This window comes from Schistocerca gregaria, chromosome 4, assembly GCF_023897955.1.
Source record: "Schistocerca gregaria isolate iqSchGreg1 chromosome 4, iqSchGreg1.2, whole genome shotgun sequence".
NCBI classification, from domain to species: Eukaryota; Metazoa; Arthropoda; class Insecta; order Orthoptera; family Acrididae; genus Schistocerca; species Schistocerca gregaria.
Window position 1 is genome coordinate 614,817,107 of NC_064923.1, and position 26,381 is coordinate 614,843,487.

At 36.0% G+C, this 26,381-nt stretch overlaps 1 protein-coding gene across 1 annotated transcript in view; it reads right to left on the reverse strand.

Moving 5' to 3' along the window:
* LOC126268036 (cilia- and flagella-associated protein 119-like) overlaps positions 1 to 26,381 on the reverse strand; it is a 234,358-nt gene that overhangs the window by 46,131 nt on the left and 161,846 nt on the right. The window lies entirely within an intron of this gene.

A 26,381-nucleotide genomic window follows, 5' to 3' on the forward strand; every position in this document is an offset into this window, starting at 1 on the left:
CATCATCAATTGTGGCAGTCACGTCCCGTATCCCAAAGCTCTGCTACATAACATAATAGAGGTAGTACATACACCAGACCTTTAATGTGTCCCCACAGAAAAAAGTCACATGGAGTAAGATCTGGTGATCGGGGAGGCCATTTCATGAAACATCTGTCCCCTTCTGTAACATGGCTGATCCATCGATGTGGCAGCTCTGTGTTCAAGTACCCATGAACTTCACAATGAAAATGGGGTGCAGCCCCATCCTACTGAAAGATGAATGAAGAGTCCAATTGCATTTGAAGTATCAGTAATTGCTGCAACATGTCCAAGTAGGAATATCCAGTGACAGTGATCTCAGAGAAGAAGATTGGCCCGTACAGTTTTTGATATGACAAAGCACAAAAAACTTTGACCTTTGGGGAATCACACTCAAATCTAATGCATTCATGTGGATCCTTTGTACCACAGATTCAACAATTATGCTGTTCACTTTCCCATTAGTATGAAAACTGGCTTTGATGCTAAGAATTAAGTGATCAACAATGACATCCCCATCCTCATTCATTTGTTGTAACTGTGAACAAAACTCAAAACGCTTGTCTTTTTCATCATCGTCGAACTTCTGCACTAGCTCCAATTTGAATGTTTTCATAGACAGTTTCTGTTGCAGGACTTTCCACACTGCCATAGGAGCCATTTAAAGTTCACCGGATGCACAACACACTGATTTCTTTGGACTCCTTATGAATGTCTCTTGTATGTGCTCCACATTCACTTCACTCAATTCCTTGGTGGTGGCTTCTTATTGTACTTGGTTCTAAACATCTGTTAAAAATCTGCAGCACACTTGTTTTTGTCAAACTCCAACACACAGAAAGCTCACTCCGCACCTGAACTGGCCATATTTGTAACTAGTACTGCCTATTAGCATATTACCAAACTACACTGTGGCAGTATATATGAAAAAAAAAAAAAAACTTTCAGGGTTTCTCTTCAAAATGATGTATGTATGATATCTGTACAATGTATGGTTCTTGTGCAGTAAATAATTGAAAGTGTTCCTGGACTTTATGTACACTCTGTATTTCTATGATGGAGTTGAGTATATTCTATTTTTCATAGTGACAGACATATTGTAAAAGACACTGTTCATTGATCTATTGTACAAGTTGAGTAACACAAGTGAAGTGTTCAAAAGCAACAAGCTTTATCATAGTGTTGTTACTTTGGTAGATGTTTAGTGTGTCCTTTTCACATACTCTGATATTTAATCAGCAACATTTTCAGATTATAAGCTGGTTATATGTAGCTTATAAAAAGTGCTTAAAATTATTGCTGCCGTATTAAGCAAAGCATCAGATTGTGTACAAAGTAGCAGCTACTTTATTACATTGACAAGCATAAGAAAAGGTATTGTACACATTTTCATAACTACAAAAAAGACTATTATGTGGTGTTTGGAATATATGACTGTACTGATTCATGATGTGTGACAAACTAAATTTATGTTTCAAGAAAACTGCAAGATAGTGTTTTTGTTACAATGCATTGAAGTACTATCTCTTCAAAAATTCTTCACATTGAAAATTATCGTGAAACATCAGTGTAAAAACTCATTTCCAGTCATTGGTCAATTCTGTGTAAAGATAATGTAAAAGAAAGGTGCTTATTAGTTACAAAAATTACAAAAACACCACCACAGTAACAATGCATCTTCAGTGCTTAGAAAGATCTTTCCACTCAACATTTCAGTGTTATTTTACATAAAAGTGTCTCAAGTTTAAAATAAATTTATTCTGTACTGATGAAAGTGTCTTTTTCTGCAGTAAAAAAAGAGTAAAATACATGTGTGGGATCCATATTGTCCATACATAGTGTATGTTGCTATTTCAAAGTGGTTATGACTTATACTGTGTGCTCTCCTCCCCCTTGTTTGCTTTCAGTTTCAACTATTCAAAATTAAAGGTTGTCCGGTAAGAGCTTAGCTCTGCAGTGTTTAGAGCTGTTAGTGAAATCAGCACCCAGTCTTACTGTACGCAAGGGTCCACCCATTATAATTATAAGTCCTATCACCAACCACGGTCTTTTATAGGAAAGAATGATCCATATAAGGAGAGAACTGGGTGGGGCACTGCATGTGGCTTCCTGGTTATAGGACTTCCTTACATGGGGATAACGTTGAGTGAAAGTTAAGGCAAGTCTTGCAAAGATTTTGCAAAAGTTAGCAAAACAAAATTGGAAGCCGTTTTCAAAATTTTAAAGTGGTTTTAGGTAAGAACAGCCTACAGGAAGCGTTCAGACATTAATTTGAAGTTAGTAAATGTGAGTACAAACATTTTAAAAAGTTATTGCTTATTTTGACTGAGTAACACTAGAAACCTTCTCAAGATGGCAGACAAGCAGTCACTAGGAGAGGAGCATAGACGACTGGGAGATGTAGACAAAATGAATGTTGTTGGTGGTAATACAAATATGAACAGCATTGAAGACAATCCATGAAGTACAGAGGGCATAGAATTTATAACAGTGAACCAAGAGCTGACAGACTTCGACAAGGGTAGTGCAGAGGATTCAATTACATATATGCATTTGAATATAAAGCAGAAAAAAGTTTATTCAGATCAAAAAGTGGTAGGCAAGGCAGTCATGTATCCTGTTGAAGTAAGAACAGTGAAAATGGGAGTAGGTCTGAACATCTTGGATACGAATAATCCAATAATGAGCATGTTGCAGGCAATATCGTCACAAATGCAGACACAACTGAGTCTGCCAATACAAAAGCAAAATCAAACTATGCAAACTGTAGATGCAAAATGTAATCAAACTATGCAAACTGCAGATGTGAAATTTAGTCAAGTTACACAAACTGTATATGTGAAATTTAGTTGACAAATCGAGTTAACACAGGCTTTGGATACTATATAAAATCAAACCAAGCAAAAGGTAAACAATTAAAACAGGACTGACAACTCATTTAAATCAGTCAATAGAGGTGTTGTAAACTAAATATAAACACTAACAGATAACAACTGGACAGGAAGTTAGACAAAAATGCTGTTATAATGTGTAAGTCATTAAAAGAGGTACTGGAGGAAGAGGTAATGGAATTTATAGACCAGAAAACAATTGAAGAAGTAACAAAACAGGTGGAGATAGGACAGATAGTTGTGAGGAAATGATAGGTAATGTAGAGACTACAGCTCAGGAAATACAACCTCAAACTGATATTAAAATTCGGGGCTTTGGATAATCTGTAGTTGTGAGATTAAATGAAATTGTTGCCAAAATAATTACTGAAATAGATTATAAAAAAAAAACAGGTTAGAGCAGTGGTTCTCAAAGTGTGCCCCACAGTGCACTGGTGTGCCCTAGAACATTTCTGGGTACATCCTGTAATATTTTTGGAAAATATATGGCCAAATATAAAAGAACATATAGCTTCTCAATTTTATCCATTTCATGACTGATATAATATGGGACAAGTTCTTAAGTTTTGTCAAATAGTTCAGTTTGGTTAAGGAAATAAGGTGGCTTATTCTCCTTATAGTGTCAACAGTATTCAGAATGTTTCATGCCGACTGTCTTCTCTCTTCCATTGCTGCTAATCTTAACTATCTAACAATAGCAGCTGTTTGGGAACTGGGCAAAGGTATATTAAAATAATGAGTGATGATAAAGCCATTGCTGTCCCATCAAGGTCATCCTTTACACCACCAATAAGTGTAAGAATTCTAAGGAAATTGTAATTCCCACTGAGGTGAAGGTAATTATTTGGATGGCGGAATGCTGTGATTTCGAGAAAGAGAGTGGTCAGATAATTGTCACATTGCTACAATCATATCAATATGAAGTGATGAGAGTAATTAATTCATTTCATAGTGGATGAAACTGTATTTATAAATGTAACACTTTATCCATTGTAAAGTTTGGTGTGGTCAACACACTAACTTTTTTGATATGTTGTAAAAAACTTGCAGTTCAAGACTGCAACCATGGACTAGTTTCTTACAACATATTGGTTCATGAACATTCATAACTAATAAATACCTCAAATGACATTTTCTTTGCTCTTTGCACTAGAACTGCTTTACAATACTCTTACCTTAATTTAACAATTTTTGATAGGAATAATTCACTTTTAGCAAATCCTTTTCACTTTTTTGTGTAAAATATAACTATCTTAGACACTGGTTAGTACCAGGTGCACAGGCATCCATTGATGACAAGCACTGGTCATGAAATTTTCCTAACCATCGCCCTCTCACCACCCTATACCCTGTAGGCACCGTGAAAATCATTATCCCATGTCCCGTTCCTTCTGTAATCAAACCGTATGACACTTGTGTCGCTATTAATCTTTGTAAATAAACATTGAGTTAATCCACAGCATTTTCAAGCATTAATGGATTTCTGGTTAGATATAAATGTTCAGAATCAGGAGAAAATAATGAAAAAAATTTGACGATTGATGGATTTTTTATGACGGAAACTCTTACAGTTATTATCTGATCGTGTCATGCTTTTGTTTGGCGATTGATTTGCCTACGGGCATTTTTCTTTTATGATGGTAGCAATGCTTAAATTGAGCCTTGTGCACTATGCATGTGATCACAACTTGTCCATAGAATTTGGAATGTTTCATGTCATTCCCAATGATTGTTAACCTATTCCACCTTATGCCGAGTCACACTGCAACAGCACATAGGAAGTGAATTGCATTTTATTATTGTTGGCCATTAGAACTATTTAGGCACCATGACAGTGTATCAAAAATTTATCAATAACATCTACAACTAGTTACATTTACTAATATTTTTTTGAAAATGCATACCTTTCTGTTGTCAATAAAATAATATTGAAAAGAAAAAATAGGAGGAAATTGTCTATGAGAGCTGGTTTTTGTTTGACCTCAGGCTGTCTGTGTCTAAAATAGTTTCATTTTGTGTGCTTTGTTACAGATGAGTAGCACATGTGAACGTGATTGTCAATGTTCATGAAGCTTTGCTACTTCTGACCGTTATTTCCACTGCAGTTTAATGATACTGTGCTTTCATGACAGAACCTTCCAGCAAGAGTAACAGAACTTCAAAATTATCATTGGCACTGTTAACCTGTGGTGGCACAAGGATCCATGGCCAGAAGGTAACGCATTTCCATTGTTGTGCACCTGACATTATTGCAGAGATTTCAGGTGTTATGACAGTAGTGTACGTGGGACTCACATTTAGTGTACAGCATAATGTTTGTTTTCAAAAGGCTAGAAATGGAAATTATATACAAAATACAATCAAATAAAATGGACAGATTTCTGAAAAACAAGCATGTCATCAAAGAATCCAATTCTGGGAGTGAAGAAACGCTAATTGCAAGTAAAAAAGGAAAACTGCAACCTACTTGTAAGTACAATGAAAATTACTTAAGCTAAGGTTTCACTTGGATTGTTATCCTTTCCCACAATGTTTAGTATGAGGATATAAAGCGCATTTATACTTGCAAGATAAACCTGTAAACTACAAGGTGTACAACTTTGCTTCTGCCATTTGCCAATAGGTGGCGGCAATGGTAAGTAGCAGTCAAAAGAAACAGATCGCAGACATCAGGCAGTTAGCTTGGACCTCAGTCAACATAACCTCATTCAAACATTAGTTGATTTTTGTCTGCATCATAAAGCTGTTCTTGATTCAAAATGTCAGTTTAGAAGCCTAATTCTAGTCATTTGTGGGAAGTGTTACTGTTTTGTCTCAATATAAATAAAACATCAGCTGAGTCACATCAAATTCTCTCAAGGAGTTGTTTTAACACTTCAAGAATGGTGATTTTAACACCATAGATAGGCATAGTGGTGGAAGAGAGAATGTTTTCAAAGATCCAGAATTGGAGACATTGCTGAGTGAATACTCATGTCAAACTCAAGAAGAACTGGTACAGTTAGTGGGAGTGACATAGCAAGCCATTTCAAAATGTCTCAAGGCTATGGGCATGATTCAGAAAGAAGGAACTTGGGTCCCATGTGAGCTGAAACCAAGAGATGTTGAACAGCATTTGTGTGTTTGTGAACAGTTGCTTCAGAGGCAAAAACGGAAGGGATTTCTGCATTGCATTGTGACTGCGGGTGAAAAATGGATTCATTGTGATAACTCTAAATGCAAAAAATCATGGAGATATTCCGGGCATGCTTCCATGTTGATTGCCAACTCGAATATTTATGGCTGCAAGGTCATGCTCTGCATTTGGTGGGACCAGCTCAGCATTGTGTACTATGAGGTGATAAAGCCAAGTGGAACAATCACAGGTGCCCATTATCAAACACAATTAAAGTGTTTAAGCAGAGCATTAAAAGACAGTGTGACACATGATAAAGTGATTTTTCAGCATGACAACTCTCAACCCCACATTGTAAAATAGGTCAAAGCATACTTGGATATGTTAAAATGGGAAGTCCTACTTGACCTGCCATATTCTCCAGACTTTGCTCCCTCTGACTACCAACTGATTAGAACAATGGTGCATGGCTTGGCTGACTAACACTTCTGATCTCATGAAGGAGTCACAAATTGGATCGATTTGTGGATCACTTCAAAAGATGAACAATTTTTTTTTTTTTTTATGCTGCAAAGTTGTACACCTTATATTTCATGAGATTGTGTGAACAGCAAACAAGATCAGCAAATTCTTTTAAAAGTGTAATGTTGAACTAATAGCAGACAGTATGAAAGCTCATTGTTGTTGTTGTTGTCTTCAGTCCTGAGACTGGTTTGATGCAGCTCTCCATGCTACTCTATCCTGTGCAAGCTGCTTCATCTCCCAGTACCTACTGCAACCTACATCCTTCTGAATTTGCTTAGTGTACTCATCTCTCGGTCCCCCTCTACGATTTTTACCCTCCACGCTGCCCTCCAATGCTAAATTTGTGATCCCTTGATGCCTCAAAACATGTCCTACCAACCGATCCCTTCTTCTAGTCAAGTTGTGCCACAAACTTCTCTTCTCCCCAATCCTATTCAATACCTCCTCATTAGTTACGTGATCTATCCACCTTATCTTCAGTATTCTTCTGTAGCACCACATTTCGAAAGCTTCTATTCTCTTCTTGTCCAAACTAGTTATCGTCCATGTTTCACTTCCATACATGGCTACACTCCAAACAAATACTTTCAGAAACGACTTCCTGATACATAAATCTATATTCGATGTTAACAAATTTCTCTTCTTCAGAAACGCTTTCCTTGCCATTGCCAGTCTACATTTTATATCCTCTCTACTTTGACCATCATCAGTTATTTTACTTCCTAAATAGCAAAACTCCTTTACTACTTTAAGTGTCTCATTTCCTAATCTAATTCCCTCAGCATCACCCGATTTAATTTGACTACATTCCATTATCCTCGTTTTGCTTTTGTTAATGTTCATCTTATATCCTCCTTTCAAGACACTGTCCATTCCGTTCAACTGCTCTTCCAAGTCCTTTGCCGTCTCTGACAGAATTACAATGTCATCGGCGAACCTCAAAGTTTTTACTTCGTCTCCATGAATTTTAATACCTACTCCAAATTTTTCTTTTGTTTCCTTTACTGCTTGCTCAATATACAGATTGAATAACATCAGGGAGAGGCTACAACCCTGTCTCACTCCTTTCCCAACCACTGCTTCCATTTCATGCCCCTCGACTCTTATTACTGCCATCTGGTTTCTGTACAACTTATAAATAGCCTTTCGCTCCCTGTATTTTACCCCTTCTACCTTTAGAATATGAAAAAGAGTATTCCAGACAACATTGTCAAAAGCTTTCTCTAAGTCTACAAATGCTAGAAACGTAGGTTTGCCTTTTCTTAATCTTTCTTCTAAGATAAGTCGTAAGGTCAGTATTGCCTCACGTGTTCCAACATTTCGACGGAATCCAAACTGATCCTCCCCGAGGTCTGCATCTACCAGTTTTTCCATTCGTCTGTAAAGAATTCGCGTTAGTATTTTGCAGCTGTGACTTATTAGACTGATAGTTCGGTAATTTTCACATCTGTCAGCACCTGCTTTCTTTGGGATTGGAATTATTATATTCTTCTTGAAGTCTGAGGGTATTTCGCCTGTCTCATACATCTTGCTCACCAGCTGGTAGAGTTTTGTCATGACTGGCTCTCCCAACGCCGTCAGTAGTTCTAATGGAATGTTGTCTACTCCGGGGGCCTTGTTTCGACTCAGGTCTTTCAGTGCTCTGTCAAACTCTTCACGCAGTATCGTATCTCCCATTTCGTCTTCATCTACATCCTCTTCTATTTCCATAATATTGTCCTCAAGTACATCGCCCTTGTATAAGCCTTCTATATACTCCTTCCATCTTTCTGCCTTCCCTTCTTTGCTTAGAACTGGGCTGCCATCTGAGCTCTTGATATTCATACACGTGGTTCTCTTCTCTCCAAAGGTCTCTTTAATTTTCCTGTAGGCAGTATCTATCTTACCCCTAGTGAGATAAGCTTCTACATCCTTACATTTGTCCTCTAGCCATCCCTGTTTAGCCATTTTGCACTTCCTGTTGATCTCATTTTTGAGACGTTTGTATTCCTTTTTGCCTGCTTCATTTACTGCATTTTTATATTTTCTCCTTTCATCAATTAAATTCAATATTTCTTCTGTTACCCAAGGATTTCTAGCAGCCCTCGTCTTTTTACCTACTTTATCCTCTGCTGCCTTCACTACTACATCCCTCAGAGCTACCCATTCTTCTTCTACTGTATTTCTTTCCCCTATTCCTGTCAATTGTTCCCTTATGCTCTCTCTGAAACTCTGTACAACCTCTGGTTCTTTCAGTTTATCCAGGTCCCATCTCCTTAATTTCTCACATTTTTGCAGTTTCTTCAGTTTTAACCTACAGGTCATAACCAATAGATTGTGGTCAGAGTCCACATCTGCCCCTGGAAATGTCTTACAACTTAAAACCTGGTTCCTAAATCTCTGTCTTACCATTATATAATCTATCTGATACCTTTTAGTATCTCCAGGATTCTTCCACGTATACAACCTTCTTTCATGATTCTTAAACCAAGTGTTAGCTATGATTATGTTGTGCTCTGTGCAAAATTCTACTAGGCGGCTTCCTCTTTCATTTCTTAGCCCCAATCCATATTCACCTACTATGTTTCCTTCTCTCCCTTTTCCTACACTCGAATTCCAGTCACCCATTACTATTAAATTTTCGTCTCCCTTCACTATATGAAAGCTCATACTATAGGTGAATCACTTATTTTGCCTGATTTCCAAAAATGGTCATGATACTGCTAGGAAATGAAGCAGCTATGAAAATAAGCAAGACTCCTTTGTTGAATGACACAGTTCACAGGCATATTATAGAAATGTCTACTGATATTGAGAGAAAATGTATGCAGTAATAAACTCAAGCACAAACTTTGCATTGCAAGTTGATGAATCAACAGACATTACCAATCTGTCAAAACCTTTAGCATTTGTCCATTTCATTAATTAAGATCAAATAGTAAATGAATTTCCTTTTTTGCAATGAATTAAGTGTGTCTGCTAAAGGTGATGATGTTTCCAACATTTTAAATTATTATCTTAATAAGTGGTAGTTAACATGGAAGTCACGTGTAGGCATTTGTACAGATGACTCCCCTTCAATGGTTGGCTGTATTAAGGGCCTTATTCATTTTTTTTTTTTGTGGGGGGGGGGGGGGGGGGGGGAGGGAGGGGAATAAAAACTAAAAAAATAAAAGAAACGAAATGAAGATGTTATCATAACTCTTTGCTTTCCTCATAGGGAGGCTTTAATAGCAAAAACATTGCAAGAAAAATTGAGAAAAGTGTCAGAGCAAGTTGTTCAGATAGTAGTTTTTTTCCTTTTTTTAAAAAAAAAAAAAAGAAAAAAGATCTGTCATAACCTTCAAAGTGAATTTTGGATTGCCAGATTGCAGTATTTGGCTGATACACAGATTGATTATAATTAAAGTTAAACATCCAAAATGCTGTGGAAATAACAGCACTGGTCAGAATGACATCAAATTGCAACAGAATGTTATCAGAGAAGTGCGAAAACGTATGGCAGAAGAAAAAAAATAGTGTGAAAACTGATCAATAGATGCCAGTATGTGCAGAATATGTAAATGAAATACCTGTCAAACGCATGACCCACTGAAGTTGGTATAAACATGCCACATGCATGGTGTGTTGTAATAATAAAAAATAAATAAATATTACTAAGTGTTATTAAGTTTGCATATGAAAACACTTTTTATATTGGTATAACATGATTGCATTATTCGAAATAATATTCTGTAGGCTATCAGACTTTGTTTCTTACTTCTTCAATTGTAGCTGTAGCCAGCGGACTCTCTGGTACACTGGCACTTCTCTTAATTAAGAAAATCCTCCTTACTTGGTTTCACTTCAATAAGGAATACTTAATACTCATAGCAAATTTCCTTCTTATTTCAAACATGTGTGGTAGAATATAATTGTAGCCCACCATCCTCTGCACAGCACTACTTGACAGAGCTTCTACATATAAGAGAGAGTGCAAAAAAAAAAAAAAAAAAAAAAAAAAAAAAAAAAAAAAAAAAAAAAAAAAAAAAGTGCGAACTTTATTTTTCATTTGTCTGCACCTTACTGCACATTCATAATTAATGTCTTTGCCTACACCTATGATCGATCAGTGTTACATTTTGTTTTTTGTTTAATAAATCTTAATTTTACAATATTCTGGAGGTCTTTCACCATGCACTTATACAATTGTCCCCACACTGTACATTGACATGGTATGGAGATGTACAGTTTTTTGCTTTGTTTTGTTTTTGTATGTATTGACATTCACCAATAGGATCCAATGCCCTTTATTTGTTGGCTCACCTTTTATTTAATGGACTGGATATGGCAGCTATTCCTATGGATATTAAATTTCTACAAGGAATTAAAAGATTATATACATAATATGATAGTCCATTACATATCTGAATTTAGTGTGCTAACAGTAATGTTCAGTTTGCTCCATTCTCACCGCTGGGTTTCACACTGGTGCACTGGCTAATTTGGTGGTTAAGAGCTAGATGCTAACAGTCAACATGCTAGATGCTACTACTGCACATGCATGCACTCACTTTCTTAGTGTTGATTTCACATTGAGTGTCACACTTTCACCTGAGTGTCACATATCAAAGAATTGCTGTGGCATTTGTCTTCATTTTGGGTGCAATGGGTGTGCACTTATTGCTCAGAATCCATTTTTATGGCCCAGTTATCATTATTACCCCTTCATACTCACATTTTCAGCAGAGAGAACCCTGACCAACAGTATCTGTCAGTGAGATAAATACCTGCTAGAACAACTATGGTTCACTTGTTAAAGTGTCAAGCACTGTGAGCCACAATACTCAGAAATTGTTTCATTGCACACACATGTTCATGTCACCAATCTTGACCACCTACTTCTTGAAAAACACATACAGCCATCCAAAACGTATCATAAATTCTTTGTTCTTAAAGTTCATTTTTTCATGTGGAGTTTGGTTTCCAACGGAAATTTATACAAGTATTGGGTTACAACAATATTCATAACATGATAGATTATACCTATTGCTGACATTCCATCAATTGCTTATACTACAAACATAAATTTCTTAAGTTTTAAAACTTCATAAAATTTCATTAACTGGATTCTGTTACTACAATTTGTTTGTTAGTTTCAACTTCTCTTCATTCACATCACATGTACAAATTAACTACATATTACATTATTATGACACAATACAAGCATATGATACATTTTTGCTTCCTTTTATAGACAGGCTTTTATCAATTATGGGAACTCATTTCTTACTTAGGTAGAGGAGTGATAAAAACATTACACATTGCTGGCCTAACTATGCTTGGCACCACCTCCTTGTTAGGAAGGTAAGAAAGGAAATACTCATCTACTGGTTCAAGAATTTATGAGGAAATATTACACATAAAAGCATAGACTAGTTGCCAAGGAACATTTGTTTCAATGAAATAATGCTTACTGACTAATCATTCATGTAGTATCATGTTGTTTCTTCATGTGTTAGTACTGCTTACTACAATTCACGGGTAGATTAGTGTGATACATGACATTTTATCCATGGTAGACTTATTTTCTCGAAGACCTGGAAATGTCATTATTCTAGTTTTCAGGTGACGTGATAAAATTAATTGGTTTTTGTAAAATCACACACTTAATTGTTTGTGGGTACTCCAAAGCGAAAAGATACAGATAATTGTCACAAAGACACCCTGCAACAATTTATTTTTCATTTGCCAGGTGACTTTGCTGATGCCTCTTCTTTTTCTTGTTTGTCCTGGTTTCCTGAGACTTCTCGGTGAAGAGACATGGTAAATATAACAAGTTCTGTAGTGGTACAATGAAATTATGCAACAGTTAGTAATCTCATTGTTTGTTTATTGGTATTTATGGAAAAGATAAGAAACTCTCACACACTCTCACACATCATCAGACTTCATGTAGCATTTTATGTGTGTGATGGACTTCACTGTGTCGCAAACTGCTTAAATGAATTCCTTAAGGCGTTGCTTTGCAACAGTATCATACGTGTATCTATTTAAATTGATCCTCAATATTTTAAATAACCCTTTGGTTAGTTTTTGTCCAAATCAGCACTTGTGTCAAAATTAACTTAAGCTTTGGAGATTAAATTCAAGCATGTTGATAGCTATTGTCCTCAATACACTAAACAGCCTGATCTTGCACTGCCGCATAACTGATTTCAAATCTAGCCTGCAGTTTTCAGTACTTCCCTGACCAGATAAACAACTCTTTTGTAATGGCATTATCTTACATAAAATCTAACTGGAACTGAATTTATTTCCATCCAAGTCAGAATCACAAAATAAAATTCACCGGACTGGCAAGCGAATTATACACGTGCACTCAGGTACACAAGTGAGTCATTGTCTCAGAGTAAAAGCCGCACATAAATTCACTCACCTTTTCCTGCATAGAAAAACCAAAACTCCATTGTATTAAATATTTCCCATTCTAAATAGACTCTCAGAGCTAATTTCATCATCAATAAATTGGTATTGCCTGAGATAACTATTAATTTGCTAAAACGAATTCAGATCAGAGTTAATTCATGTTTTGACAATGACTTCACAAATCAACAATTGCTTAAAATGAATGCAATACAGTTACTAAAAGTACCATCCATAAAATAATGTACTGATTTTTTTCAACAAATTTGCTACCCCTTGTTTTGCTACACCACCCCCAAATCTGTAATGTCACGATAAGATCAAAGACCTTACAGATTTACTGGTGCATGGCAGGGTTGCGAACTGTGTTGTTGTACCTAAGTTGAGGAATCCCAAGATTCATACCACAGGTTGTAACATACACTTTACATTAAATTTTACATGAGTAATTGTAATGGGGCCTAACAGAAATTACCCTTTCAAATAAATTTACAAAATCAATGAGTTTGTTCAAATTTCAGTTTCTAATATGATACACTTCACACTCACTATATAAAACACCCACACACACACACACACACACACACACACACACACACACACACACACACACACATGCACATACACACACATACACACATACAGCACTTCACTATTTGGTGAGAAGCCCTTCCAACTGACTGCACTAGAAATGGATTGCAGCCAGTTCTGATAGAGAAAAACTGTGACCTCCACTGAGCCATATACACAGCTATAGTTGGCTTTGTCATCTTCTTTTTTCTTGATTTTTTGAAGAGCTGCATACAGTGTTGGGTTGAATGACATATCAGATGGTAGCATCATCTCGCTGCTCCAATGTGTGTCTTGCAATTCTCTATGGAGTAAGTGTTGTGTCTTCACCTGATATTGTTTTATCAACAGAAGAACAAAGTGAATGACTAATTCTTCTGGTTCTGCAGTGATGGGTGACTGGAATTCAGTAGTAGGAAAAGGGTGAGAAGGAAACGTAGTAGGTGAATATGGATTGGGGCTAAGAAATGAAAAAGGAAACCGGGCGGGGACTACTCAGGAGGACGTCGTTTTCAGGAGAAAGAAAACTGGCATTCTACGGATTGGAGCGTGGAATGTCAGATCCATTAATCGAGCATATAGGTTAGAAAATTTAAAAAGGGAAATGGATAGGTTGAAGTTAGATGTAGTAGGAGTTAGTGAAGTTTGGTGGCAGGAGGAACAAGACTTTTGGTCAGGAGAATACAGGGTTATAAATAAAAAATCAAATACGGGTAATGCAGGAGTAGGTTTAATAATGAATAAAAAAATAGGGGTGCGGGTAAGCTACTACATACAGCATAGTGAACACCTTATTGTGGCCAAGATAGATACAAAGCCCATGCCTATTACAGTAGTACAAGTTTATATGTCAATTAGCTCCGCAGATGATGAAGAAATTGAAGTAATGTATGACGAAATAAAAGAAATTATTCAGATAGTGAAGGGAGACGAAAATTTAATAGTCGTGGGTGACTGGAATTTGGTAGTAGGAAAAGGGAGAGAAGGAAACGTAGTAGGTGAATATGCATTAGGGCTAAGAAATGAAAGAGGAAGCCGCCTGGTAGAATTTTGCACAGAGCACAACTTAATCATAGCTAACATTTGGTACAAGAATAATAAAAGAAGATTGTATGCATGGAAGAAGCCTGGAGATACTGACAGCTTTCAGATAGATTATATAATGGTAAGACAGAGATTTAGGAAACAGGTTTTAAATTGTAAGACATTTCCAGGGGCAGATGCGGACTCTGACCACAATCTATTGGTTATGAACTGTAGATTAAAACTGAGGAAACTGCAAAATGATGGGAATTTAAGAAGATGGGACCTGGATAAACGGACTAAACCAGAGGTTGTACAGAGTTTCAGGTAGAGCATAGGGGAACAATTGTCAGGAATGGGGGAAAGAAATACAGTAGAAGAAGAATGGGTAGCTTTGAGAGATGAAGTAGTGAAGGCAGTAGAGCATCAAGTAGGTAAAATGACGAGGGCTAGTAGAAATCCTTGGGAAACAGAGGAAATATTGAATTTAATTGATGAAAGGAGAAAATATAAAAATGCAGTAAATGAAGCAGGCAAAAAGGAATACAAACGTCTCAAAAATGAGATCGACAGGAAGTGCAAAATGGCTAAGCCGGGATGGTTAGAGGACACATGTAAGGATGTAGAGGCTTATCTCTCTAGGGGTAAGACAGATACTGCCTACAGCATAATTAAACAGACCTTTGGAGAAAAGAGAATCACTTGTATCAATATCAAGAGCTCAGATGGACACCCAGTTCTAAGCAAAGAAGGGAAAGCAGAAAGGTGGAAGGAGTATATAGAGGATCTATACAAGGGCGGTGTACTTGAGGACAATATAATGGAAATAGAAGATGAAATGGGAGATACAATACAGCATTTGTAGACTTAGAGAAAGCTTTTGACAATGTTGACTGGAATACACTCTTTCAAATTCTGAATGTGGTAGGGGTAAAATACAGGAAGCAAAAGGCTATTTACAATTTGTACAGAAAGCAATGGCAGTTATAACAGCCGCCGAGGGACATGAAAGGGAAGCAGTGGTTGAGAAGGGTGTGAGACTGGGTTGTAGCCTCTCCCCGATGTTATTCAATCCTTATGTTAAGCAAGCAGTAAAGAAAACAGAAGAAAAATTCAGAGTAGGTATTGAAATCCATGGAGAAGAAATAAAAACTTTGAGGTTTGCTGATGACATTGTAATTCTGTTTGAGACAGCAAAGGACTTGGAAGAACAGTTGGACGGAATGGACAGTGGCTTGAAAAGAGGGTATAATATGAACATCAACAAAAGCGAAATGAGGATAATGGAATGTAGTCAAATTAAGTCGGGTGATGCTGAGGGAATTAGATTAGGCAATGAGACACTTAAAGTAGTAAAGGAGTTTTGCTATTTGGTGAGCAAAATAACTGGTGATGGTCGAAGTACAGAGAATGTAAAATGTAGACTGGCAATGGCAAGGAAAGCGTTTCTGAAGAAGAGAAATTTGTTAACATCGAATACAGATTTAAGTGTCAGGAAGTCATTTCTGAAAGTATTAGTATGGAGTGTAGCCATGTATTGAAGTGAAACATGGACAATAAATAGTTTGGAAAAGAAGAGAATAGAAGCTTTTGAAATGTGGTGCTTCAGAAGAATGCTAAAGATTAGATGGGTAGATCATATAACTAATGAGGAGGTATTGAACAGGATTGAGGAGAAGAGAAGTTTGTGGCACAATTTGACTAGAATAAGGGATCGGTTGGTAGGACATGTTCTGAGACATCAAGGGATCACCAATTTAGTATTAGAGGGCAGTGTGGAGGGTAAAAATCGTATTGGGAGACCATGAGATGAATACACTAAACAGATACAGAGGGATGTAGGTTGCAGTAAGTACTGGGAGATAAAAAAGCTTGCACAGGATAGAGTAGCATGGAGAGCTGCATCAAACGAGTCTCAGGACTGAAGACCACAACAACAACAACATACATCGTCATCCAATATTGATGTTCGTTCAATCACTTTATTGTCTTCAGTTTATTTTAGATCACAGTCGCTCCATCTTCTTACCACCGTAAATTCGTGAGATCTGTATTTTTTTCTCCTACCATAAAGGTCGTTGATTTATGATGAACTTCAAATAATGATTCTTGCATGTTTTGCGTCATGGTTTCATGGTCTTGAGCACATGGTTCTCTAGCTTTGATCATGTCCATTACATACACATGAAATGTTAATACACATATAAAATTCCTCCAACAATTCATAAACATAAAATACTTATGCCACTAAGGTAGCATTCTTTTAAACTTAATTAATTTTCTTGAGGTCAATTAATTCTGCTTTTAGGTGTGTTTAAAAAATGAAAAATATAATACATCTTGAAGCTCATTCTGTGGCTCAAGTATCTTATCATAGTGCTGTTAGTAAATAATTTTCTCATTTTCCTTTCCTTTATTTTCTCTTCTTAAATGGTACATACTCTCTCATTGATAATATTTCTTCATCTCTGTGTGGTGAAATAAATCTTTTATCACATCAGAATCACAGTCAACAAGTATATAACTTCCTTCATGGGGAATTTGTACTATTCTGTATGGTTCAGTATATAAATACTGCCATTTCTTATCTAACTTTTCTTTATTGAGGCCTTTGGATTGTTTCTCAACAGTATTTCTTCTCCAACAACATTGGTTATTACCTTCGTCACACTTTTATTAAATTTTGCCTTTTGTAAATGAACTTGATTTTGTAGATTTAAGTAAACTTTCTTCAAAATGTCCTCCTTGGTTAGATTGTCTTCTCCAGTTTGTGGCCATCCTTTTAGCCAGTCATGAGAAGTGTCCATTCGACATCAGGGCATTGACTAAGGCGTCTCTTATTTTTTCAAATGCTTGACTTCATTCAGGGGTCAAATTCCACATGATGTTCTTTTGTAATAATGGTAATAAACGTTCTTGGTTGATTAAGTGATGAGGCAAATATTTGCGGAAAAATGAATCTAATCCTCTGAAAGATTTTAATTCGTTTTTATGTTTAGGATATTGACACTCTTTGATAGCACTCCTTTTTTTAGGATTTGGCATAATACCATCTGGTGTAATTATATGAGTTAGGAACATCAGTGAACTTCTGGTGAATCTCAATTTCATTAGATTTAGTGTTACTCCATGCTCTAAGAATTTCAAAAATACTTTCTCAAGCAGATTGAGATGCTCTTCCCATGTTTTTGTAGCGATCAATAAGTCATCCACATACAAGGTAATTCTATTGGGCAAATCTTGGCCAAGTACAGTGTCTAGTGCTGATATAAACACACGTCCACTAATATTTAATCCATATGGCATAACAGTGAATTGGTAACTTCTGCCCATAAAAAGAAAAGCAGTTTACTTTTGAGATTCAATAGAGATTTTCATCTGCCAGTATGAACTTCTCATATCAAGAGATGTCAGGAAGTGGGCACCACAGAATTTCTGAATTAACTCATCCAAATTCTCAGGTCTTGTCTGTACTCGTATGATTATTTTGTTTATATCTCTGGTGTCTAGAACTTATCTGACATCACCATTCGCTTTGAGGACTGCCAAAAGAGGGCTACAATATTCAGAATGAGAGTGCTCTATAATTCCCCACTCTAACATTTTGTCAATTTCTTTCTTGACAGTCTCTCTCTTTGACCAAGGAATGGAATAGGAACTGTGAGAAAAAGATTTGAGTGGATATATCTTGATGTCATATTCAAAACCTTTGATTATTCTGTGACTTTTGCTAAATAGGGGCAGATAAATTCTTCTGTCTGTGTGATAATAGGTGGTGCAAATGATGTTTATCGTAATGAAAGCCATCATGCAACAAGAGCACTCAAAGAAACTTTGGAAAAACTCTCACATATAAAAGTTTTACGTGCTTAGTGTTCCACATAGGCATGACTTAATAAGTAGCTCGTGTGTTAACCTAGAAATTAACAAAGTCAACAGGAAAATAAGAAAACTCTGCTGCAGTTTCCCACAGGCTACCTTTATTGACGCAAACAGCATGGAGAGAGCTCACTTTACAAAGCATGGTATGCACAGGAACACACAGGGAAAGGAAACTATGTGCAAACAATTGTTACATACTATTAACTGCAACACAGTGGAAGGTCGTGCTGTAATCCCTCTGCCAGTATGCTTAATAACAAAAACAAAGAAAATGAATGGATCAGAAGTTTCAGTACCTAGATGCTCAGATGATTCTGTTTCTTCACCAAACAGAGATAACTCAATGGTTACATGTACTGCAGAAGAAGAAAAGGCAGCATTTCCACTCTGTGAACCTACAGCAACACCACTTGTGCACCTGCCTACATGCAGTTCGTCAAAAATATCACTGCCAGCAGAAACACCAGCTGCAACAGCAGTACAACCCCTGGAGCATACAGCAACAGCAATCTTATCCCCACCTGCAAGCAAGTCAATAGCTTCATCATCTTCAAGGGAATTGACAGCATCAGCTCAAGGTAAATCAACAAGCAAGTCAACAGTTTCATCATCTTCAGTAAAGAAGGAAGCATCTACTGAAGAAAAATCGACATCATCACAGAGAACAGGAGGTAAACGTAAAGTTGTGTGTCCTCCTCATCTGAAGGATTTTTTAACCACAGGCACGAGAAAGAAGAAAACACCGAAATAGGTAATAATCCAAACAACTTCTCCATTTTTCATCAAAACATAAGGGGAATAAGAAGCAAACTAGATCAATTAGAAGTTAACATAAATAACAAAAACTTTATAAACAATGCTCAGATCTTATGTTTCTCAGAACACCATATTACAGAAGGAATTGAAATGTTACATATAGACAGTTATAGCCTTGCCACCTACTACTGTAGAGATAGCATGAGAAAAGGTGGAGTAGTAATTTTCATTAAGAATAATTTAACTTTTAGATCTGTAGATGTAAGGAAATATTGCAATGACCAACAGTTTGAAGTGTGTGCAATAGAAGTGACATTAAACAGTTCCAAATTAATAGTAGTTACAGTGTACAGGGCACTAGGAACCAATTTCACAGTCTTTATGGTTCAGTTAGAATTGTTACTATCAACCTTATTTTCTAAAGATAATGACATTATCTTACTTGGGGACTTTAATGTCAACTTCACAATGGAATGCAACAACAAAGTAGAGCTCCAGAATTTGCTGAGTTCCTACAATCTTACATCAGTGGTTGACTTTCCTACTAGAATCACACCTGACTGTCAATCTCTGATAGACAATATATTTTTAGATGTAAATTTATACCAGAACTTCACTGTCACTGCAATAGTAAATGGCATATCAGACCATGATGGACAGCTCCTCACTCTACATGACTACAGACCTGTCAAGAAAGCAGTCCCATCCTGGAAGGCAATCAGACTTATGAACCAAGAGACCCTGGAATTTTTTAACCATAAGCTGCAGCATGAAGATTGGAATTCAGTTCGCAGAGTAGATGATGTTGATACAAAGTTCAACATATTCATAAATGAATTCCTATTCCACTTTGAAGAAGCTTTTCCTAAAAAGTTTGTTAGGAACAATATTTCCTCGTCCTTAAAGAAGCCATGGATCACAAAGGGTATTCGAGTGTCATGTAAATATAAGAGAGAACTTTATGTTGCAACCAGATGGTCAAGGGACAGAGAATTAATCAGCCATTATAACATGTATTGTAAAATCCTAAAGAAAGTTATTCAGACATCAAAAGCACTGTATTATGTAAAAGAAATTGATAACTCCAATAATAAAATGAAGACTGTCTGGCAAATAGTTAACAAGGAGACAGGGAACAATAAAAAAAGAGCTGTAGAAAACTTCATAATCAAACATGAAGAAAATCTTGTGCAAAATCCTGAGATCATAGCTGAAATCTTTAATAAACAATTCCTGTCAGTGTCTGAGCAAATAGGCTGCAAGGGTTCTATGAATGATGCCCTGACCTTTTTGCAAAATGCTTTCCCTAACAAAATCATCCAAATGCATATTAGACCTGTTACAGTATCAGAAATTGAAAGAACAATTGCCTCCATGAAAACCAAGAACTCCTGTGGAGTAGACAATATTTCTAGCAAATTGTTAAAGCAGTGTTGTACTTCTGTAAGCAATATACTGTGTCATATTTTCAATGCCTCTTTGCAGCAAGGAATTGTTCCTGATAGACTAAAGTATGCTATTGTGAAGCCTCTCTTTAAGAAAGGGGAGAAAACTGATGTTAAAAATTTCAGACCAATATCTCTCCTGACTGTGTTTTCAAAGGTACTAGAAAAGCTCATGTATTCTAGAATTTTAGAACACCTACATAAATTCAATATTCTCAGCAAACATCAGTTTGGTTTCCGGAAAGGTCTGTCAACTGAACAAGCAATATATGCTTTTATAGATAAGGTTTTGGAATCTCTAAATGAGAAAATGGTGACAACAGGGTTATTTTGTGATTTATGTAAAGCCTTTGACACTGTGAACCACCAAATACTGTTACTGAAGGCAGACCATCTAGGAATAAGTGGTGTAGAAAATAACTGGCTTCAGTCATACCTGACAGAGAGGAAACAGAAAGTAGTCTTAGATAAGTCAGACAATCTGTGTGGTGGAATGATTTCATCGGAATGGAGAGACATAAATTGTGGAGTTCCACAGGGCTCTATTCTTGGTCCTTTACTGTTCCTGTTATTTATAAATGATTTACCTTATTCTTCAATGATTCAGTGCAATTTTACCATCTTTGCAGATGATACTAACATAATGGTTAATGGTCTTAAATGTGAAAATGTTCAAGAGTCTGTTAATACTATTCTTATAGATTTAATGAAATGGTTTACTGAAAATGGTCTTTCACTTAACCTTTATAAGAATAATTATATTCAGTTCACCCCAACTGCCAAAACTGAGGAAGAAATGACTGTTAAATATGCCACACAGGTCATAGAAAGAGTGGAAGTAACAAAGTTTCTAGGCGTGAAGATTGACTGTAGAGTAAACTGGTCCCATCACATTTTAGATCTTTACAAGAGACTCAGCTCTTCAGTTTTTGCAATGCGAATCATCTCTGACAGTGCAAACATAAGCATTAAAAAAGCTGCATACTATGATTACTTCCATTCTTTGATGGCATATGGAATTATTTTCTGGGGAAATCAACCTCTTGCAAAGAAAATATTCATTGCTCAGAAGCGTGTTGTAAGAGTGATGTCTGGTGTAGATCCTAGATGTAGCTGCAGAAGCCTATTCCGGAATCTGGGAATTCTTACAAATGCTTCTCAATATATATACTCACTTATGTGTTTCATAAGTAAAAACACTGATTTATACAAATGTAACAGTGAATACCATCAGTATAACACAAGGAGGAAACATGATTTCCACACTGAAGGTAAAAATTTGAAGATTGTGCAGAAGGGTGTACAGTCCTCTGGTATAAAGATATTTAATGCTCTTCCTCCAGAAATCAAATGGGAAATTGCCAACAAATCTACATTTAAAGAGCTTCTGAGGCAATTTCTTTTAACCATGTCATTTTACAGTTTGGAAGAGTTTATGAAACACAGTGAGAAACGGCCTTAAAATAAGATGTATTATCATATAAATTGAACATTAAGCTGAACATTCTTGTCACATATGTAACTCTTTTAGTGTTAACTGCTTATATTTAACAGTCTGGGTTATATGACCTTTTCAGGTTTAATTTACTTTGTTTTATACCTGTAATCTGTAGGTCTAAGGATTCTCATTCCATTATATTAAGTTATGGATCATTGTAGTGGTTAAGTAACTTTATATTCTTTACCTGTAAACATAGTGTACAAGTACTTGTCATTGACAATGTAAAAATTGACACACACTACATCCATATGAAATTGTCACAGTTGGATCCATGGTGTAAGAAATAAATAAATAAATAAATAAATAAATACTTAACAATCAACACAAATCTTCTTGTTGATTTGCAGTTAGGTATTCGGATTTGGAGATTTTCTCCTGAAGTGTAACTCGACTTATTTCTTCTCCAGTATATTCAATATAGAAGATAACATCAACTAAATTACAATCAATACCAATATAGCTAACCATTAACTTGATGCAATGTTGATCCACAACTATTTTGCCCTTTATCATAGAAAGTGTCAAGATGCCTTCGGAGTCCAAAGTGCATGTTCCTTCTTTTATGCTGATGAATTCTCCAGTATCACACAAAAAATATAGACGCCAAACACATGGTACAGTCATTCCTGGAACAATTAAGAAGATAATTTCTATTGAAGCCCCCTGCATTATAATGTTGACTTGTGCCTGCTTTGAGACCTTTCACACTTTCGCACTAAATGCTCCAGATACGGTATATCCAGTAATGGGAAATGTAAGTACTTTTGTTCCTTCACTAATTTGTTTAAAACAATCCTGTGTCATTACGCTAATGGTCGCTCCAGTATCATTCAAAATTTCAACATCAATACCATTTATTACTGCTTGAACTACTGCCTGCAACATTCATCCACATCTATCCAAAATGTAAGCTGTTTCTTGAATCAGTTGCTCCCTTAGGTACAAATCATCAGTATACCTCAGTACATTCAATTTAAAATGATGCCTGTGCTCCTATTCCTTTCCAGTCATCCTAGGAATGCTTTTGGTGACCGGTTTTAGTTTTAACTTTCAGTAGATGTCATATTCGGTGGTTCATGTACTTCAACAATACGTACAGTATGTTCGGAATTTGGTAATTGTTCCCTTCATGTCTTTATTGCTCCATTACCAGGTGGTTTCAATCCTTGCAGTTGTTGTGCTTGTTGAGTTACATTTGTATCCACCCATGGAACTGGCATTGAAGGGTCTTTTGAAAATTGTTTGCTATCAGGATTATCTTCTGGGTATATATCACGTCTGCTGGAATTACCATACTGATTATTTGGATCATCACATTTGCATTTACAATCCGGTTTTCCTGCATTAATCTGATTCACCTGGTTACTATTGTTTCCATAGGTTTCTTTTGTATAATACGTGTTATGTTTATACTGATTTTTATCACTGGCTTTACTATAGCCTTAAGATGTCACTTGTCCTCCTTCATGTAGCATAGGTTTAGGATTTCTATCTCATTTGTCATCATTGTTAATGTTGTTGTTATTATTATTACATTGTTTGAGTATCATATTGATCGAATTGACTACAGACAGATATATTTCCATATCATAGTCAGAGACATTTGTAAGTTTCTCACATATATTAATAGGTAATATTTCTTTCAAAATATGTATCATTTCTTTATGGGAAATAGGATCACTCCAGTACTTCATTTTATTAATGTATTTCTTGAAATACTGTCTTAATGAACCTTGTTTACTGTTATAAAATTCTGGTTACTACACCTCCTTTCGTAGTATGTCTTGTTTGCTACTCGGCCAGTATTTCACCAAGAAAAGTTGCTCAAATTCTGGGCACATGTTACAATTCTCATTCTCTTCTGTAGCCCACAGTTCTGCTTCACCTGTGATCTTGGACACAATAAATTGATGTCTGTCATGTTCAGACCACGTGCCAGGAAAAATATGCTTAAAATTCTTGATGAAAACTTTTGGGTGGATGTTGTTTTTTTTTTCAGTCATAAAGATAGGAAACTGTGTGCTCATGAATATGCTTGTTTCAGCCTTTAAAGATGACAAGTACCCTCTTTGGACGAAAGTGTCAGTTTACTTCACTACAACGTTTATAACTCTTAAGCCTTTCTTTGCAGTAATTGTCTTTAGTCAATATATTTCATGAAGATGTTTGTTCTAATTCTGGCAATTTACAATTTGTTTTGCTTTGCCACTTAGGTAATTCTTCAGTTACTTTATCTTTGGTAACCTGCAACTCACTCTTAAATAACTTGGTAAGTTATCATTTCCAATTTGTTTTTCCTTAACTATCTCAGCTTGTTTTAATTTGAGAGTGATATTTACTTTCCCTTCGATTTCCTTATTTTTAACTTCTATCCACTCAGGAACGTCATCAACAAATTTTTTAGTTTGGTCCTGTAAATATTTATCCACGCCCTTGCGAGTATTCATTTAAAATTCTGATAAATTTTTTGACAGATCCTCATTAGCCTTCAAGTAACTACTTTCATAGCTACAAATTTTATCTGACAAATCACTATGCCCTTTTGAAACAGTTTCATACTTATTTTACATCTCATCAACTTTCCCCATAAATTCAGTGTGTCTGTTGGTCATATCCATGGAAACGTTTATTTCAAATTTACTAAATTTAATATTTAATGGTTTTTCCCACTCTAATTTTAAGTTATCAAATTTCTCATTGAATTGTCTATCATGTTTAAGAGAAATGATTTGATTTTCAAATGACTCAAATTTGTGGTCATATTTTTTATTGAGTAAACCCAACTGGGCGTCAAAATTTTCAGATTGGGAATCAAATTTATCATCAAACTTTTCATTTTGGGAATTTAATAATTTCATCATCATTAAGCTCTGTAATATATGTTGTAAGTTTCACACTTTCCTGTATAACGGGAGCACCTCTAGACTCCTGTATATTACCATTTCTACCTTTACTCAGGTCTAATTCTCCTCTCACCTCAACACCAATAATATTACTATCACTTAAATTACGTGATTGCTGTCCTAATCTGTAACATTTGGAACACCTTCACCAAGATTTTCCTCACTCACATTATGCGATTGATGGTTCCTAATTGGTTTCCTAGTTACCTCCTCATGTGGATTATATCCAATTTCATTCCCCTCATCTGTCACTTCCAAATTCTGGGTCGCATTATCTCACACCCTCCTCGATGAGTTGTGCATTTTCCTGATATATGCCATTCACATCTCAATATCCATAACATACAAATATATGTCTCTTTCACAATATATAATAACAGACACACTCTGTTCCAAGACGATGGTTTATGATCAAATTGAATGTACTTTCACCAATCATAATGCTGTTTTTATGCTATGTCTATCCTACTCATACCTGCAAGTATCACATGTTAATTGTGATTTCAACATTGAGTTCTTGTAAATATAGACACCACCTAGCTAATCTACAGTGCAAGAGTTTACATGTTAAAAGAAATGACAGTGACTAATGGCCATAGTAAACTTTGGTATTCTTGCCCCACAGAAAATATTCAAGCTTTTTAAATGCCCATATTACCGCTAAGCTTTCCAATTCTGACACAGAAGAAGATCTTTCTGTTTATGATAATGTGTGACTAGCCTGTGGAACTTCCTTGCTTTCTTCCTCTTGCATCTGGAACGAGTATGCCCCCAGCCCTTGAAATGAGGCATCTGTGCATAGACAAAAATCCTTGGACATGTCAGGGTGACTAAGAATGTTTGCATTGACTAATGCCTGCTTAATTGTTATTAAAGCCCTCCTGACACTTTTCATCTTATAACCAAAGACTATTTTTTTGTAACAATTTGAGCAATGCATCAGTGTTCATTAGGTGTTGTGACAGAAAATTATGAAAAAAATATACTAGTCCTAAAAAAGGTTTTAGTTTTTTTTATTCGTTGGAGCTGGACAGTTGCGTATGGTATCACGTTTTTTTTTGGATCAGGTAATATACCTTGTTCTGACACAACATGTCCTAAAAATTCGACTTGCTCCTTTCCAAAACTAGACTTTTTTAAATTGGCTGTTACTCTGTAATCTGTAAATCGTTGAAGCACATGTTCAATGAGCCTGATATGTTCTAATCAATAGTGTGTGGCTGTTAGCATGTCATCTACATTAACAGTGACTTTTCTAAGCAATTCTGCTCCCAAAATCTTGTCAAATGCAAATATAAACACTCCTGCACTAATTTTCAGTCCAAAATGTAGAACGTGGAATTTGTAGCTTCTGCCACAACAAAC